The sequence below is a fragment of the Pelodiscus sinensis genome, chromosome 1 (genome assembly GCF_049634645.1).
Source record: "Pelodiscus sinensis isolate JC-2024 chromosome 1, ASM4963464v1, whole genome shotgun sequence".
NCBI classification, from domain to species: Eukaryota; Metazoa; Chordata; order Testudines; family Trionychidae; genus Pelodiscus; species Pelodiscus sinensis.
The window spans coordinates 59,082,995-59,098,071 of record NC_134711.1 but is presented as its reverse complement, the minus strand read 5'-3'; the positions used below and the strand labels follow the sequence as shown (position 1 = coordinate 59,098,071).

Below are 15,077 nucleotides of genomic sequence, written 5' to 3'. Positions count from 1 at the left end.
TTGCTTTGTGCCTTATTTTTGTAATTTTGCCCCACATACTTTTGTTTGTATTCATCCTTTGTAACCTGACCTACTTTCCACTTTTTGTAGTACCCCTTTTTGATTTTTAGATGAGTCAAGATCTTCTGTCTAAGCCAGGCTAGCATGCTTCCTATCTTTCCTACTGTGATGGAACCCGCCTCCCATGTTTTATGAAATGGACTTATGAATATGAATATACATAACTCAAAGGTGCTTTGAGCAAATTATGTCATGTAAGCTATCAATCTTCATGTCATGATCCACTGGTTCTGTTTATCTTACTTTGATGTATATATCATTTTTGTGTGTAAAATTAGACATGGATTGGGGAATACTTTGTGGGTTCAAATGTATGAATGAGGGACATGGAAGGTATTACCCTCAGGCTATGTCTACATTGGCATGATCTTGCGCAAATACTCTTTAACGCAAGATCGCACCAATTTAGACACAGCCTCAATGTCTTGATGAGCAACTGTTAAACAATCTCTTTTGTCCTTAAGTCTGAGCAGTGGTTGGTAGGGAATGGCTTCAATTCCTTAACAAAAAGAATAGGAAAGCAGAGGCCTTGGTCTTTTGGCTGGGCTGCACCTGAAGGAAAGGAGCTGAAGACCCCAGGGTGGGGAGAAAAGCCCTGGTTTGGAGGGGCAGCTGGAAAAGAGGTTTTAGGGTAAGTTTGAATAAGTTTGTACTGAGGTTTCAGTGTAGAATTAGCCAAGAGTTTTTGTTTCTTTAGATTTATAACCTACTTTGCTCTTCCTATACTTATTTATTACTACTTAAATCCTACTGCTTCTACTTAATAAAATTACTTTTATTTTCTATCAAACCCAGTGTAAATAATTATTACCTGGGGGAGGGGGGAGCGCAACCAGTGTGTATATTCCCCCTTTCATTGTTAAAGGTGGCTTACCTAATTTTGGGGGTTTGATCCCATTTGGGGAGTGGTATCCCAGGAAGGTGGGCCCTAAACTGCACTCTCCTCAGACCTGAAGAGGTTCAGTGTCTGTACCGCTTCTTGGGGGCAGGGATCTCAGCTGGGGCTTGGCTGGGGGAGACCAGTGAAGCTGGCCCAGCAGGACTGGATGGTGAGGAGCCCCAGAAAGTGGGAAGGCGAGTGGCAGTGGCTGTGTCAGCACCTCCAGGAGGCACCCCCAGGGGTCGTCTGTGACCGCACCCAGTCACATTTACACATTGGAATAGTTTGCTCAAGTACCCTTAATAATGTCCTTTTGAGAAACTGCCACCTGTCTTCAATTGTTTTTCCTCTTAGGCTTGCTTCCCTGAGTTTGCTAAAGTCTGCCTTCTAGAAATCCATTGTCTTTACTTTGGTGTTATCCCTCCTACCAATCTTTAGCATCATGAACTCTACCGTTTCATGATCTTGTTCACCCAAGCGTCCTTACAATCTACCCTCTATCAGAGCTGCTCAGTCCTTTATTCTGCTGGTAGAAGATTGACAGATCTAAGGGGGTTGAGGCTAGCCTTGCCAGAACAACTCTTTAACCTCTTGATCACTAGTTCAGGGTTTACATACTCAGATCTTCAAAACCATTAGCTTTGCCCCACAAAAAAAATCTAGCTGCTTTTTGCTGGATAATCTATCCAGAGAGGTGCTGAGCAACTGCCATTCGATCATATATAAACATTTGTTTTGAATAATTTAAGTGTTCTTGTACTCTATTTTATAAGACGATTTTACACAGATATGTACACATTTAAATGTAAAGGGACAGAAAAGACCTACTGTTGAAATAAAAGTTTAAAAGGATATTTTTCTTTGGCAAACCAGACAGCACTTATTTGTGCTGTTATGGAAAAATAGGGAGAATGCAGTTATTTTGGAAGCAATAAAATATTTTGTTTCTATTACATTAGTTGTTATACATCATCCTAGCCTGTTTTACTGCTTGCAAAACACTAAAAACTGTTCTTTTCTGAAATTTGTGCAGTTTTAGTCTGTTATGTTAAAAGCAAACCATTACTTGTCAACCCAAGGGTATACAGTTAAAACTTAAATATGAAGGATGCTAGAAGCCTGCATGATCTGGTCATCCACGATGGGCACCAGAACTCTGCTGTTTTGAATATACATTTTGATTCACGTGGAACCTATAAGTACATAAAAATGCTCAGTCTTTCTCCATTGTCCTAGTTGTAGTGGTACCACCTCTCTATTAGAGATCTTCAGTCAAAGCAGAATCAATGTTATGGTGATTATCCATTATGCTGCATATGGGATTTGTCATACTCCAGTGCTGGGGCCATATAAGTACCTACTTAGACAAGTAGATCTCAACATTGTTTTCATTGAGTCTGATACTTGGTTTCTTTTCACCTTTCCATAGTTGTGTTTTATAAAGATTTATATAAAAAAATTCTTGTAGTTCACATGCACAGTAATAGAGAAACATATTGCTTGGGATCCGACAAAGAATTAGGTGTCTTTGCATTTTTTTAAGGAAAGGTTTGTGTGTAATGACAATGAGTTTATTTCAAGAATCAGAGTTGAAGACACATTGGCTTCTTTTAAAATTGCTATGGCACACAAGCACATCAGGTGCTCGTAAAGCCTTCCAAAGCTCACAAATAGGTAGATGAATAATTTCCTTGATTCTTGGATTATAATGGCATTTCAGTCTTGTGATTTTTTGATGAATTTAGAACTTGGTGAGTTTTTTCTGGTGATATATAAGCAATTGCCTATTCATGAATTTCTATCAGCAGAAAAAAGAATGTCTGGGAATTGCATTTTGAAACACTACTTTTCTTACTCAACCCTGGATTTCATGGCTGGCATTATTGAACAGCTATTTTGGGGTGCAATTTTTTCCACACACGAGTTTATTTTCAAACAATAAAGAAAACCCATTACAGTATTTCACTATCCCACGATTTGACATTTGCTCTGCATTGATTGTAATTTATTGTTAAGTCTCTGAAGTTTACCTTGGGCATTGATGGTTTCTTTACTTTTCTAGTTATCTTTATTTAAAATGACTTATCCAGAGTTGCCTGGGTCCTCCAGGACATTGGGCTGGTGGTGTGGGAGGCGCAGGAATCAAGGCAGGGCCTTGGGGGATGTAGGGAGGCAGGGCAGGAGGCTGGAGGTGTGTGTGAAGGAATGAAAGAGTGAGGACTGGAGGGTGAGGACTGCTCAGGGCGGAGGAGGGGTCCCATCCAGCAGGGCTTTCTCTTTCCCCTGGCCGGCAGGGCCCTTCCCTGCCCCCCCAACTCCCTGGCGACAGGAGCCTTTTGTCTCTCCCTGCACCCTTAGCCACTAGAGGCCTTCTGTGGGCCCAGCCCCACTGGCTAGCATAAGCCTTCTGTCTGCCCTCAGTCCCCCCGGTTGCTAGGGGCCTTCCATACCTCCCCCCAGCATTGCAGCCAAGGGCCTGGAGTGGAGGGTTTGGCCGGGAGGGCTACTTACCCGGTCTGGTGGCAGGCAAGATGGTGGAGCCCCAGTCCAGCTGGCCACTCTCCTGTTGGTGCAGCTGCTCCCAACAGTCTTCCTGCAGAATAGCTCTCTCCCGTGGTCACTGCTGCCACTCTCAGTATTGTGTTTCTCCTTTCTGTGCCCCTTTCCTTTCCATGTTCTGGAAAACAGTTCCATTCCCTACACTTCCCATTTTTCTTTCCACAATCAAACCCTGAGCTTGATTTAAGTTAGGATAAGAAAAAGCAGCACGCCAAATTTGGTGGTCCTAGCTGTTATCATTTAGGAGGAGTTGTTGAACAAATGGACTCTGTCAGACACATAGACAGATGCACAAATCTCTAAAATATACATAGATGATAGATATTTGGTAGAAATAAGACAAATGGCCACAGACTGTAAGTAATATTCTTTTAAAAAGTAAAAAAAGAAATCATGACAGTCTCATGTGTTATAATCTATAGAGTTTGGTTTTGATGCTGTGTGATTATCATGCTTTAGGTCTAAGAAATATGTTACTTTATTTAGGAATTAATATATCTGGTCCATTGTACAATCCCACTGTACAACAAAGTAGCCTTGTAGCTCAGCCCTTCAGTATTCTTATTGGCTGTGTCTACACTGGGCCACTTATTCCGGAAAATCAGCCGCTTTTCCGGAATAAGCTGCGAGCTGTCTACACTGGCCCTTGAATTTCCGGAAAAGCAACGACGCTCTACTGTACAAAATCAGCCGCTATTCCGGAAAAGCTACGCTGCTCCCGCTCGGGCATAAGTCCTTATTCCGGAACACTGTTCCGGAAAAGGGCCAGTGTAGACAGCCCAGTAGTCTTTTCCGGAAAAAAGCCCCGATTGCGAAAATGACGATCGGGGCTCTTTTCCGGAAAAGCGCGTCTACACGGGCCAGAGATGCTTTTCTGGAAAAAGGGCTTTTCAGGAAAAGCAGCCTGCCAATGTAAACGCTCTTTTTCCAGAAATACTTATAACAAAAACTATTCTGTTTTAAGCATTTCCGGAAATTCATGCCAGTGTAGACACAGCCATTGTGTCATGAGATATTTAAGCCCCTATTGTTTGAGATACAATTCTGCAGTGTTCCATGTCATGAAATTCGCTTCCTTTTTAAACAGAGGATAGGAGCTTTTTTTCTTTTCAAGCTATGATCTTTAGCCTTCCTCCCAAACACTACAGCTGCTTTTCAGTCACCATTTAGCTCAGGCATGTTGCCTTGCAGATCTCCATTAAACACAAATCCCCTTTCATAATCCGCATATTCTAGAAGTCATATTACTCTGGGAGACTGTAGTACTTATATGTAAATGCACAGTATTTAGTTAATTCTCAGCTTACAGTTGTAAGGATCTGCATGTTTGGAATCTGGCTCTGAACGGAACAACAGTAGCCTCTGAGCCCTAAAATCTTGAACACCACTGGGTGTCCTACTCACAAAGAGCTGATGATGGTGCCTACTACTTTTTTGAATGGTCCAGGCATGAGATTTAAGGTGTAGGGAAAACAACTAGAAACTATCTATGCAGCTGACTTTCTGCTGCAACAGACCCTGATGTGCACTTCTGATACCTTTTCTTGTTCCTGATTTTGGTTCCTTACTCACTACTCTGCTCCTGATACTTTGCCCTGTCTGTCTTCCACTCTCCCTGACTTGGCTGACTTACTAGTTTTCTACAGGTTCTACTTGAGAGAGGGAGTGAGAGCTCTCCCCTTTACCTTCCTAATAGACATAATTAGGAAAGGGTATAATAGGAAGGAGTTATAAGGGTGATATCTGCAAGTACCACAGATGTCTTGTGCTGTTACTAGGCTGCTAGCTCTGGCCATTTGGGAAAAAAAGATTGTAGGCTACTAATGGAAACCACAGGGGTTATGGAGCAGTATTTATTTCTGTACATATGTCTAGATTCATAGTATTCCATGTCCCGGGCAGCAGCAGGGTGTGGATCATAGGTGCACCGGTTGGCTTATGGCAGTGGTCCCCAACCTTTTGAGGTTGTCGGGTGCCAGGGGGCATGGCCGTTTGCCCGCCGGGCGCCGGGGGCGGGGACACTAGCACGCCCGGGGGCGGCCCCCCCCATAGCCGCTTACCCGGGGGCAGGCCCCCCCCTTGCCGCGCGCCCAGGGGCGGCCCCCCCCCATAGCCGCGCGCCCGGGGGCAGGGCCCCCTCCAAGGGCCGCGTGCCCGGGGCCGGCGCTCCCCCCCCCCCGCCGAGTGCCGCGCGCCCGGGGCCGGCGCTCTCCCCCCCCGCGCGCCCGGGGCCGGCGCTACCCCCCCCGTGCGCCCGGGGCCGGCGCCCGCCCCCGCCAAGCGCGCTCCCTCCACAAGCGCCCGTGCACCATGTGCCCGGGGCCAGGCCAGCCCCGAGCACCTGGCGGGCGCATTGAAAGGCCCCCGCGGGCGCCATGGCGCCCGCGGGCACCGTGTTGGGGACCCCAGGCTTATGGGATTTACCTGTAAGTAAACATGGTTCAGAATTTCTGACCAACTCTTCAATGTGAATATTCATTTCTGACCACACTACCACTGTGCAAAACCTGTTTCACATGTACCACTCTAAGGTGTCTCTTGTGGGCAGTGGTCGGCACCTCTGTCCATCTGGCCTCTAATACTATCACTTAGGAGTCCCAAAGTAGATTATGATCACCTCATGGCAACAGTCATGTCCCAGAGTAAAATAAGTCTCTCAGATAATCTAGAACAGGTTTTTGGCCATCCCTGAGGCACATGCTTTTGAACTTCTTGTAACACTTCATCCTGGGGTAGTATCTCTGACAATGATTTGGAAGTGATGAGAAATATCTTGTTCCCTGATCCATAATCCCCCTTTTTGTGGTTTTGTCAGGTAAAGATTAGTTGACTTGACTTGAATGGTACTGTCCTGAGAATCACACAAATGTAGACAATCACCTTATCTGGTGAGAGCCCTGACCTGGATGGTGTTATCAGTTTGGGTAGCGCATGGTAATCAGTAATATGAAAGTGTGGCCACACAAATAATGATGCCACATTTCACATGCCCATATGCATGATGGGTTCTTCTGTTCCCCTGCTGAGTATTTCTACTCCACTGAGAAGAGGAGGTGAGTGCCACGAGGTGTACCACCCCCTGGTAAATCTAGACCAGGATAGCACAGCACTGAGATGTATAGTTGAGGCATCACGTGAGAAAAGTAGCAAGGCAAAGAGTGCCAGGCTGGGAGCTGATGTAATATGTTGTTTGAGCTGGCAAACTGCCTTTGAACACTCTGGAATCTAGTCCTAGACTATATTTCTGCATAACAGGGCCCATAAGTGTACAGTGACCGAAGCATAATCTTGCTTAAAGTGAAGATAATAGTTAACTCAAGGAATAATAGGAGTTCTGACTCGTCACTGTAGTCTGGCAGTTTAATGATAGCACCCACGTTGGACCACAGTGGAGTGATTCCACACACTTACAGATGATGGTCCATAAAATCCCATTGATTCTGATGAAAAATACCCTTCTGCATGTTCAGGGTCAGATGGCAGTGTTAAACTGTCCAGAGTGGCTCACGATTATGAATGCCATTGTAGCAGACTACTAAGAAATAAGCACAAACTCTGATCTGATTGTGTGTTCTGTTAATATCACTAACCAAATATCAAGTGTGAACTCTTTAAACACTACAACATCCTTAAAGTGGCTTCACAGACAGTCTTCTTGGGTATTCCAGTCTATTTTACCACCTAGGCCAGCTTGCCTTTGTAATAAGTGATCCCTTGAACCAAAAATAGCAAGAACATTCAGGTTACTTCCAGTCTCAAAGGACCAGTCACTTACCCTAGGACAGTTGTACCTTTAGATTGCTCATCAAAGACAACTTGTAGCCAATCCTACAATAAACTGACTAAGGAGTTATTAACCAAGAAAATAGAAGAGGGATATTTAGAAAGTGAGATTCACGGCCAGTGGTCACCATCATCAATTCAGTTTTCCCCTTTGGTCTCTGAGTAGCTCCACATGTTTATGCAAAGTGTAAAGAATTAGGAGAAGCCTTCCTTCCGAGATCTGGGGTCTATATAGTCCCTTACCTAGGTGACTGTTTGATAAGGAATTGTTTGAGGTGGCAGGTGATGTCCATCATAAGCATAATCCGATCAACCTTTCATTCTCTGGGCCTGCTGATCAACCCAGGTCAGTCCTATCTATCTCTGATACAAAACTACAATGTTTTGAAGCAATCTTGGACTGTATATTGTCCAGGGCCTTTTTACTGAAGACAAGGTTTCATGCATTCCAAAGCCTCATTCTGAATTGAAAGGCTTATCCTTTCACCATGGGCACAAACCGTTTAGGGCTGCTGGGACACAAGAGAACATGCACTAGTCCAATATTCCAAACTGCATCTCAGGCTCTTTCAAAGCTGGTTGGCAGAGCTGTTTTCTTGAAAAGGGCACCACACAGATATGCTAGTGCACATACCAAGTTACACCTTGTCCTCCCTAGGTTGATGGTTAAGCCTGACCGAAGTCTGCAAAAGAGTTCCTTTCTCCCCACGTCAGCAATTACCTTAGTAATGGATGCCTTGCACCTGGATTGGGTGCTCATCTGGAATCCTTGCAGATGCAAGGTCTGTGGTTCCCCCAAATCTTAGTCTACATATAAACATAAGGGAGTTATGAATTATCCAAAATAGTTTCCATAATATTTCTTACTTGTCTCTGGAAAAAAGACACTTTGGTGCTGACTGACAGTTCAACTGAGAGAAACTCACTGCTCTGTCCTCAGCAGGAAGCTGCTGCTGTAGCCAAGGAGAAAATTTTTGAAAATTTTACATTTTTGAGAAAATTAGTCTACTTTTATTCACTGCCCCCTTAATTTTCCTTTTCCAGTGTTGATACTTTGTGATGACTTAACTATATAATCTCAATATGCATTTTAAAAGAATGAACCCTTAAAACTATGTAAAACTGCTTTAATTCAAGAATGGACTGAGATCTGTAGCTAACAAAGTAAAATGGCACCTTATTATTCCTGAAATATACCTAATCCTTTTCACTGAGTAGAAACTGTATTCTGTAGTTTGCCTAGAGTTGCACAAAATATACCCAGCTGCAGTCAAAATCACAGCATCTGCATACAATAGTTTGTCTAAAGTGATTTCATGATTTTTTTAAACAAATAATTTTAGAGGGTGTCTAGTCTCTTCACACGTACTGACAAAAGTTACTTTTTTCACAGGGTGCAAAATCCAGCACGGTGCATACTTAACCTAATTTTCTGATTTGACAGTCCTCTCTGCAATATTTGCACTGAAGAATGTTTTAAAGTATCAGAGAAAACTAAGTACCTTAAAGTTCTGATTAAACATTAAAAAAAAGTTACCTTAGGGCTAATTTTGTGCACTCAAAGAAAGGATTAATTATAGATGCTCAAAGCAATCAGGGACAAAGAGGATCAACATTTGTAAGTAATCATGCAGCATGAAAAAATTCTGCATGTATGGCGTTCAGAGCTTGTAGCAAAGAAGATTTTAGATATAAATATTTACAATTAATTGATTACAAGGTTGTTGGTAATTCATTTTCTGTAGTTGGAGTAGCAAATGGAAGAATACGAAATATACCCTGGAGAATGGGAGAAGTGTAGGCTTCATTCATCAAAATGTTGGAGTTAATTGGATTTGGCCATATAGTCGAGAGGAGGCCTGATTTTTAAATCCCCCGAATTCATAGCACATGAGAAATCTGGATATTTTTGCACTTGTTTTTGACCCAAATTGGGTTTAAAGATTCAAAATATCAGAACTTCTTGCAGAACGAAAAGTTCTGAAAAAAGTCATTTTGGGAATGTCTGTTTTGAGTTGACATTAGTCTCCATTTTCCTGAGCTACCACAATATCTCACACAATTGTAGTATTTGATCCCTCACGTCTCTGTTCTCCCCTATTACCTTGACTACATCTTCCATAATACACTCTGGATTTCCTGTGGCCCACTTGCTGTGGTACACATTTGTAGTGTCATGTCTGATTACAGAGTCCCACAATGCACTGCAGCTGCTCAGCCACAGGAAAGAGAATTCAGGAAGGGGAGAAGTAGGGTAAAAGGGATCAAAACCACGAACTCCTATCAGGCATTGTGGCATTTTAGGAGGTCAGAATTCATGTGACCTTCCCTTCTTCCCCCATACATAAGGCTTATGGCTTATGCAGACCTGCTAGTTTTTAAACAATGTTTCTTGTAGAGATAGCACTAGTTGCAAAGTTCTTATCTGGATCTAAACTTTCCCATGGTTTATGAGTTTCTGGTTTAAGGTTCTGGACCAGTGTCTAATTTCTATGTCCATCTTCTAAAAGTCACATCCATCTGTGCATATGTACCTCTGTCCATATTTCAATTTTAACTAGAAGGTAATGATAATAATAAAACTTTGCATTTGTATAGCACTCTACATCTCCAAAACACATTTCAGGAAGCAATTAAGCCTTACAGAAACTATGTGAAGTAGAAAAAACCTACTTGGAGGCCCAGAGAATTAGAGGAACTTTTCCAACACCCTATATGTCTGAACTTCACCCATTTCTCACAAAAAGTGTTTCTGAAATAAAGCAAACATGGAAAATATTTATTTTATTGCCCCTCAAGAAAGTTAATTAGAGCTGAACAAAGAACAATTATTTTATTAGCTTGTTCTCTCTACCCACCAGCAAAATAGCAAAAACCACATCAGTCTCCTTAAATCCATTAAAATGGCACCACTTTGAATATTTGCTTCTTTCCCCCTCTTCCATAAGTTGCTCTTCATGTAAGAGTTAAGCAGATAATGTGCTGTCTTGATTACTATTGACTTCCAGTGCAAATGCACAATTCAGATCTTGGGCGCTATTCGGTTATTTCTGGGTTAGTAGTGAGATCCAATAATGACGTAAGTTTTGAAGACGTCAGTAGTCCCATTTTATGTGTAAAAAGGTGTTTATTTGCTTTTTAATCTCACACCTTTTTATATCTACTTGTGAATTGCCACCATCTAAACATTTATTTTGACTTGGGTGTACAATGACAGCCAAAATACCATCAGAAAATGTATACCCTAAGAAAATGGCTTCATGATTTCACCGCTATTGTATTTTTTTAGTGAATAACTCCTAGAATTGTGTCCATAGCAGTTCACCTTTATAACTGGTCAGATAAAACTCTGCAGATTTCTCTTAATATCTTTTGTTTGTGGCAGTGAAAACAGTATAATCCGAATATATATTGTTCTGTGATTACAATGGAAAAGCCACAAAATTGAAAGTGATCATCTAGTCTTTTACAAAAATCTTATTTAATCAGTAAGGCTAAACGATAACCCCATTTCTGGCAGCAAATTCTGCCTGAGTTCATTGTACAGAGGATTGGCTGCACCATTCACATTATGATTAAGCCTGGCAAAAATTCATGTCTGTGCTCTTTTCAGACATCGCTTTATTATAGAGACATTTTTATATTTTCTTACCTTTTGTATTCCATTTATTCTAACAGGTTGTCATTTAAAGTCAGAATTTCCTATGATGAGTACTTCTTGTATTTCATGCTGCATTTTAGATTCACTTTTTGACTAACTTATCTTGACCTTGAAAGGTCAGTTTGGGGAAATCCCACTTCCCTCTCTTTCCTCCAAAATGTGTCATTCTCACTTTGCCATGTGCAAATTCCTGCTATCCCCAGTTGGGCATTTAGACTAATTAGACATGAACAACAATGATGTAAGTGAATTTATCATAGTTAATGTCACTTTTTCAGAATAAATTTCCTTGTGGAAACTACGTAATTTGGATAAGAAAGTATGTAATTTAAAATATTCACTTATTCTATTACTTGAAAGAAAAAATTAGGAAAAATTGGGAAAATTATGATTAACTTGAATTTTTATTTGAACATTGAGGCTAGTAAATAAATTTAGTTATGGTGTATGGACTTCTTCACTAGGAATCTTAAAAAAATGGAGAAAGAAGGATGTACAGATGGAGAGGGAAACAAGAAGACCAGAAGTGGAAAGGTCAATTAGAGATCATGTAACTTTTGAGGATAAAGTGTAGGCGAACATAGAGTGAAGGCCAGTTAATAAAAGATTCAAAAAGGCTTTGTAACAGTTGATAAAATGGGGTCTAATTGACAGTCACCAATTGATTCATTCAACACAAAACTGACTGAAAGAATAACAAGTTTCAGCCATTCGCTGATTATAGTAGATGACAAGGGGAAAAAAAAAAGAAGTGGATATGGGCTATAATTCAGCAACCTACAAGTGTCTAACTTTAAGCACTTGGGTAGTCCCATTGCTGAATTATAGCCCATATCCACTATTCATATTGCACAGCCAAATGGAGATATTTATCATAATATTCACCTGTTGAAAAATAAATTAGAAATTGTCATTTATTTTTTGGGCCTGCGGCAGCATCCCAGGCAGAAGGTTGCATGGATTCTTTAAAACCAAACAAAATTTATTGCAACAGTTACATTATATCTACTGCCACCTGCCTGGTCATTTGGCAGTGGGACTGCAAATACCCTCAACTAACTTTGTTTAAACTTGTGTTTCACAATGGGGTATTTCCTGAAAAAAATCTCAGAAGACAATGGCAGAGGAAATAGACATAGGCTACGTCTAGACTGGCATGCTTTTCCGCAAATGCTTTTAACGGAAAAAATTTTCCGTTAAAAGCATTTGCGGAAAAGAGCGTCTAGATTGGCAGAGATGCTTTTGCGCAAAAGCACTTTTTGCAGAATAGCGTCCGTGCCAATCTAGAAAGCCCCGATCACCATTTTCGCCATTGGGGCTTTTTTTGCGCAAAACAGTTTTTAGCTGTCTACACTGGCCCTCTTGTGCAAATACATTTGCGCAAGAGAGCTTTTGCCTGAACAGGAGCAGCATAGTATTTCTGCAAGAACACTGAGAATCTTACATTAGATCGTCAGTTTTCTTGCGCAAATTCAAGTGGCCAGTGTTGACAGCTGGCAAGTTTTTCTGCTTGCTTTTGCGGAAAAACTTGCCAGTCTAGACGCAGCCATAATGTTTCATTCATATCCTTATAGCACAGCCTACTTAATGTACTTAGTGTTTTCATACCATATGAGTAGAAGTATTGCCAACCACAAGTGCTCAAAAATCTTGACTCAAGCCTCACAAAATCACAAGCTCATCTGAAAAAAAAAAAAAAGATTTTAAAATAACGAACATTGGGTTCTTTCTTTTTGCCTCTTGGTGAGTCTTGGGTGTTCATATTTTCAGGCTGTTCTCTGAAACCAAGAGGGAAAATGAAAACTGTGATTGTCACATAGTCACTAGTCTCTAAATGAGCTTTAAAAAACACAAAATATTGCAAGACTCAAAATCGCAGGAGTTGACATTGTTGGAGTGGGTAAGTGAAACTGAGGCACTACTAGTGAAGAGTCACAATTGCAAATTACACAAGAAGCAACAGATGAGTAGCAAGTGTCTTGTTGCAGCAACACGATAAAAAACTAGTCTCTCTAACTCTGACAATGAAATGTAGAATCGCTCATCTGAACAATGCTTCTTGAAACTGGAATCTGAATAACTGCTGGATTAAAATTACACTTAAACCAAGAAGACCAGGTGACATAAGAGGAAAGTTGGTATCATTTTGGTTTGAATTGTGCAGAATCTATGCTCCTCTCAAATTGATCCTTTCTTCAATTTTTGAAGATTGCAATGATCTTGAAGTATTATACCACTACATAATGAACTATTGGTGGCAGTATCATATCTATATAATTTAATAACAGTCTGTCAAACACAATAATTTCTTCTGTTGGTGAGTGGCAGTGCAATATCCACATCATCTTAGGTTGGCTTGTGATAGCAAAGGTGTGAAAATATCATTGCAGTTTCTCTTATTAGATGATGCATACAATATTATATCTGTCTACCTCTACTAAATTGAAATCCTCTCTTTTTAAATTTAAATCTTGATTATAAAATAAACAATACTGTGAAAATTTTTGTTTTACTATCTAACTTCAGAAACCGTGGCAATTTACTACTATTTCATTTATGGCTCTTCTTATGTTAGATTAGCTAATTATCATTATTTTTGAAATGCTCTCTTTAAGTCTTGAACATTTGGAAATCAATACTCGCTTTTGATATATAAGAAACACAAGGTATTTTTAAGACAGCAGTAGAAGAATTCTGTTAAACTCTAGAACTCTCATATACTGCCAGATTAGATGCTCTGATTCTTACAGAAAGCAAAATAAGCATTACTTGGCTTAGTTCCTAGACTGCACCAATTAGTTGTTATAAAATGAAAAATTGAAAAATCAGAAATAACCCTGTCTAATCTCTGTATAACAGACACTGAATACAATCCACTTTGCCTGAAACAAAAACACACAGAATCCTAGACAGCCTTGTGTCTAATGTCAGTGATAATATGACTGATAAAAATACTAAAATAAACCTCTTTAATAAATAAACACAAATGAATATAGTTAAGAATTTTGTTCTGTTGTGCTTCAGTAAAAATGCAAATACAATAGTTGGAAGCAGTTAATCCTGTGTAAATGTGGTAACATCTAAGAATTTTCTCAACCAAAGCTGCATTAAGAAGCACACTCAAATTTTGAGCAAGATTATAATATATATGAATTTACTCCCACTTTAAGAGCTCTTTATAATTCCAGATAGGGACAGTATAAAGTGAAACTGTAGCCTTTATTCTGTGAAACACTTTTATAGAAATGTACTTGGGCTCAGTTCTTATTTTTCAGCCTACTGCATCTCTCTGAAAAGTGTAACATGTTGTTAAGTTACCTTTGAGGGGCTGACAGCAGTCTCCATGCCTACCTTATAGCCTACAATAGTCTGCCATTCTTCTAAAAGTGTGAATCCACTCATCATAAACTTTTGGGATGGTATTTTCCCTGCTTAAATCTAATTATTATACTATGTCTGAAAGAGCCAGATATGGAGACAATACAGGACCAAATGTTACTAATTTATAATATGCTGAACTTTCCTCTACAAGCTGGGCTGCTTGTAGAGTACAGTGCTATTCACTGTGAGTAAGAATATTAGAAAATGGTGGAGTAACTCATGTCTTCATTTTCTGTGTAAAAAGAGATAGAAAGGAGAACTTAATGAAGAGATTGACTGTGCTGGTGAGTAGAAAGATCTACTGAACTGCAGACATTTATATTTCATTTTGTAGTGTAGATTATGCTCCTTGGTGAGAGTACCATACTGCAGAGGATAGCTGTTCTCTGATTTTTCCAAGTGACTAGGATGCCCCTCATTTGTGTTATGTGTCCTGTTAAGAGCAAAATGGTGAAAGCATGGTAGTGGGAATTAGAAGGGCTAGTTTCTGATGTTAATTATTTGAAGGAATTTCTCTACTAATACATGCAAGTTGCTATGATCTGGTTTGCTGAGGTTCTTAGTAATGGAAGCTCCCACTGATTTCAGTAGCAGCTGTGCAGCCGGTATTAAGCATCTCTGTGAATCAAGGCAGTGGCTTCTCTTTGACTTCAGCCTCTCCGTGAATAAATATGGAAAGTATTTTTCTTCTTTCACAAGGTTCTTGTGAGTATTAATTAATGTAGGCAAGATATTTGTACGGTTGCCTAATCA

The 15,077-nt window shown here is 40.4% G+C and overlaps 1 protein-coding gene across 5 annotated transcripts in view; it reads left to right on the top strand.

Moving 5' to 3' along the window:
• The window catches only part of TAFA2 (TAFA chemokine like family member 2), a 292,914-nt gene that overhangs the window by 174,133 nt on the left and 103,704 nt on the right, over positions 1–15,077 (top strand). Inside the window, exon 1 of one of the 5 annotated variants that reach the window (XR_012904379.1) lies at positions 14,487–14,608. The exons of the other annotated variants lie outside the window; for them this stretch is intronic. The gene's annotated coding sequence lies outside the window, so the exon portion shown is untranslated. Of the gene's footprint in view, positions 1–14,486; positions 14,609–15,077 lie in introns of those variants that run through there. 5 annotated transcript variants of the gene reach the window in all.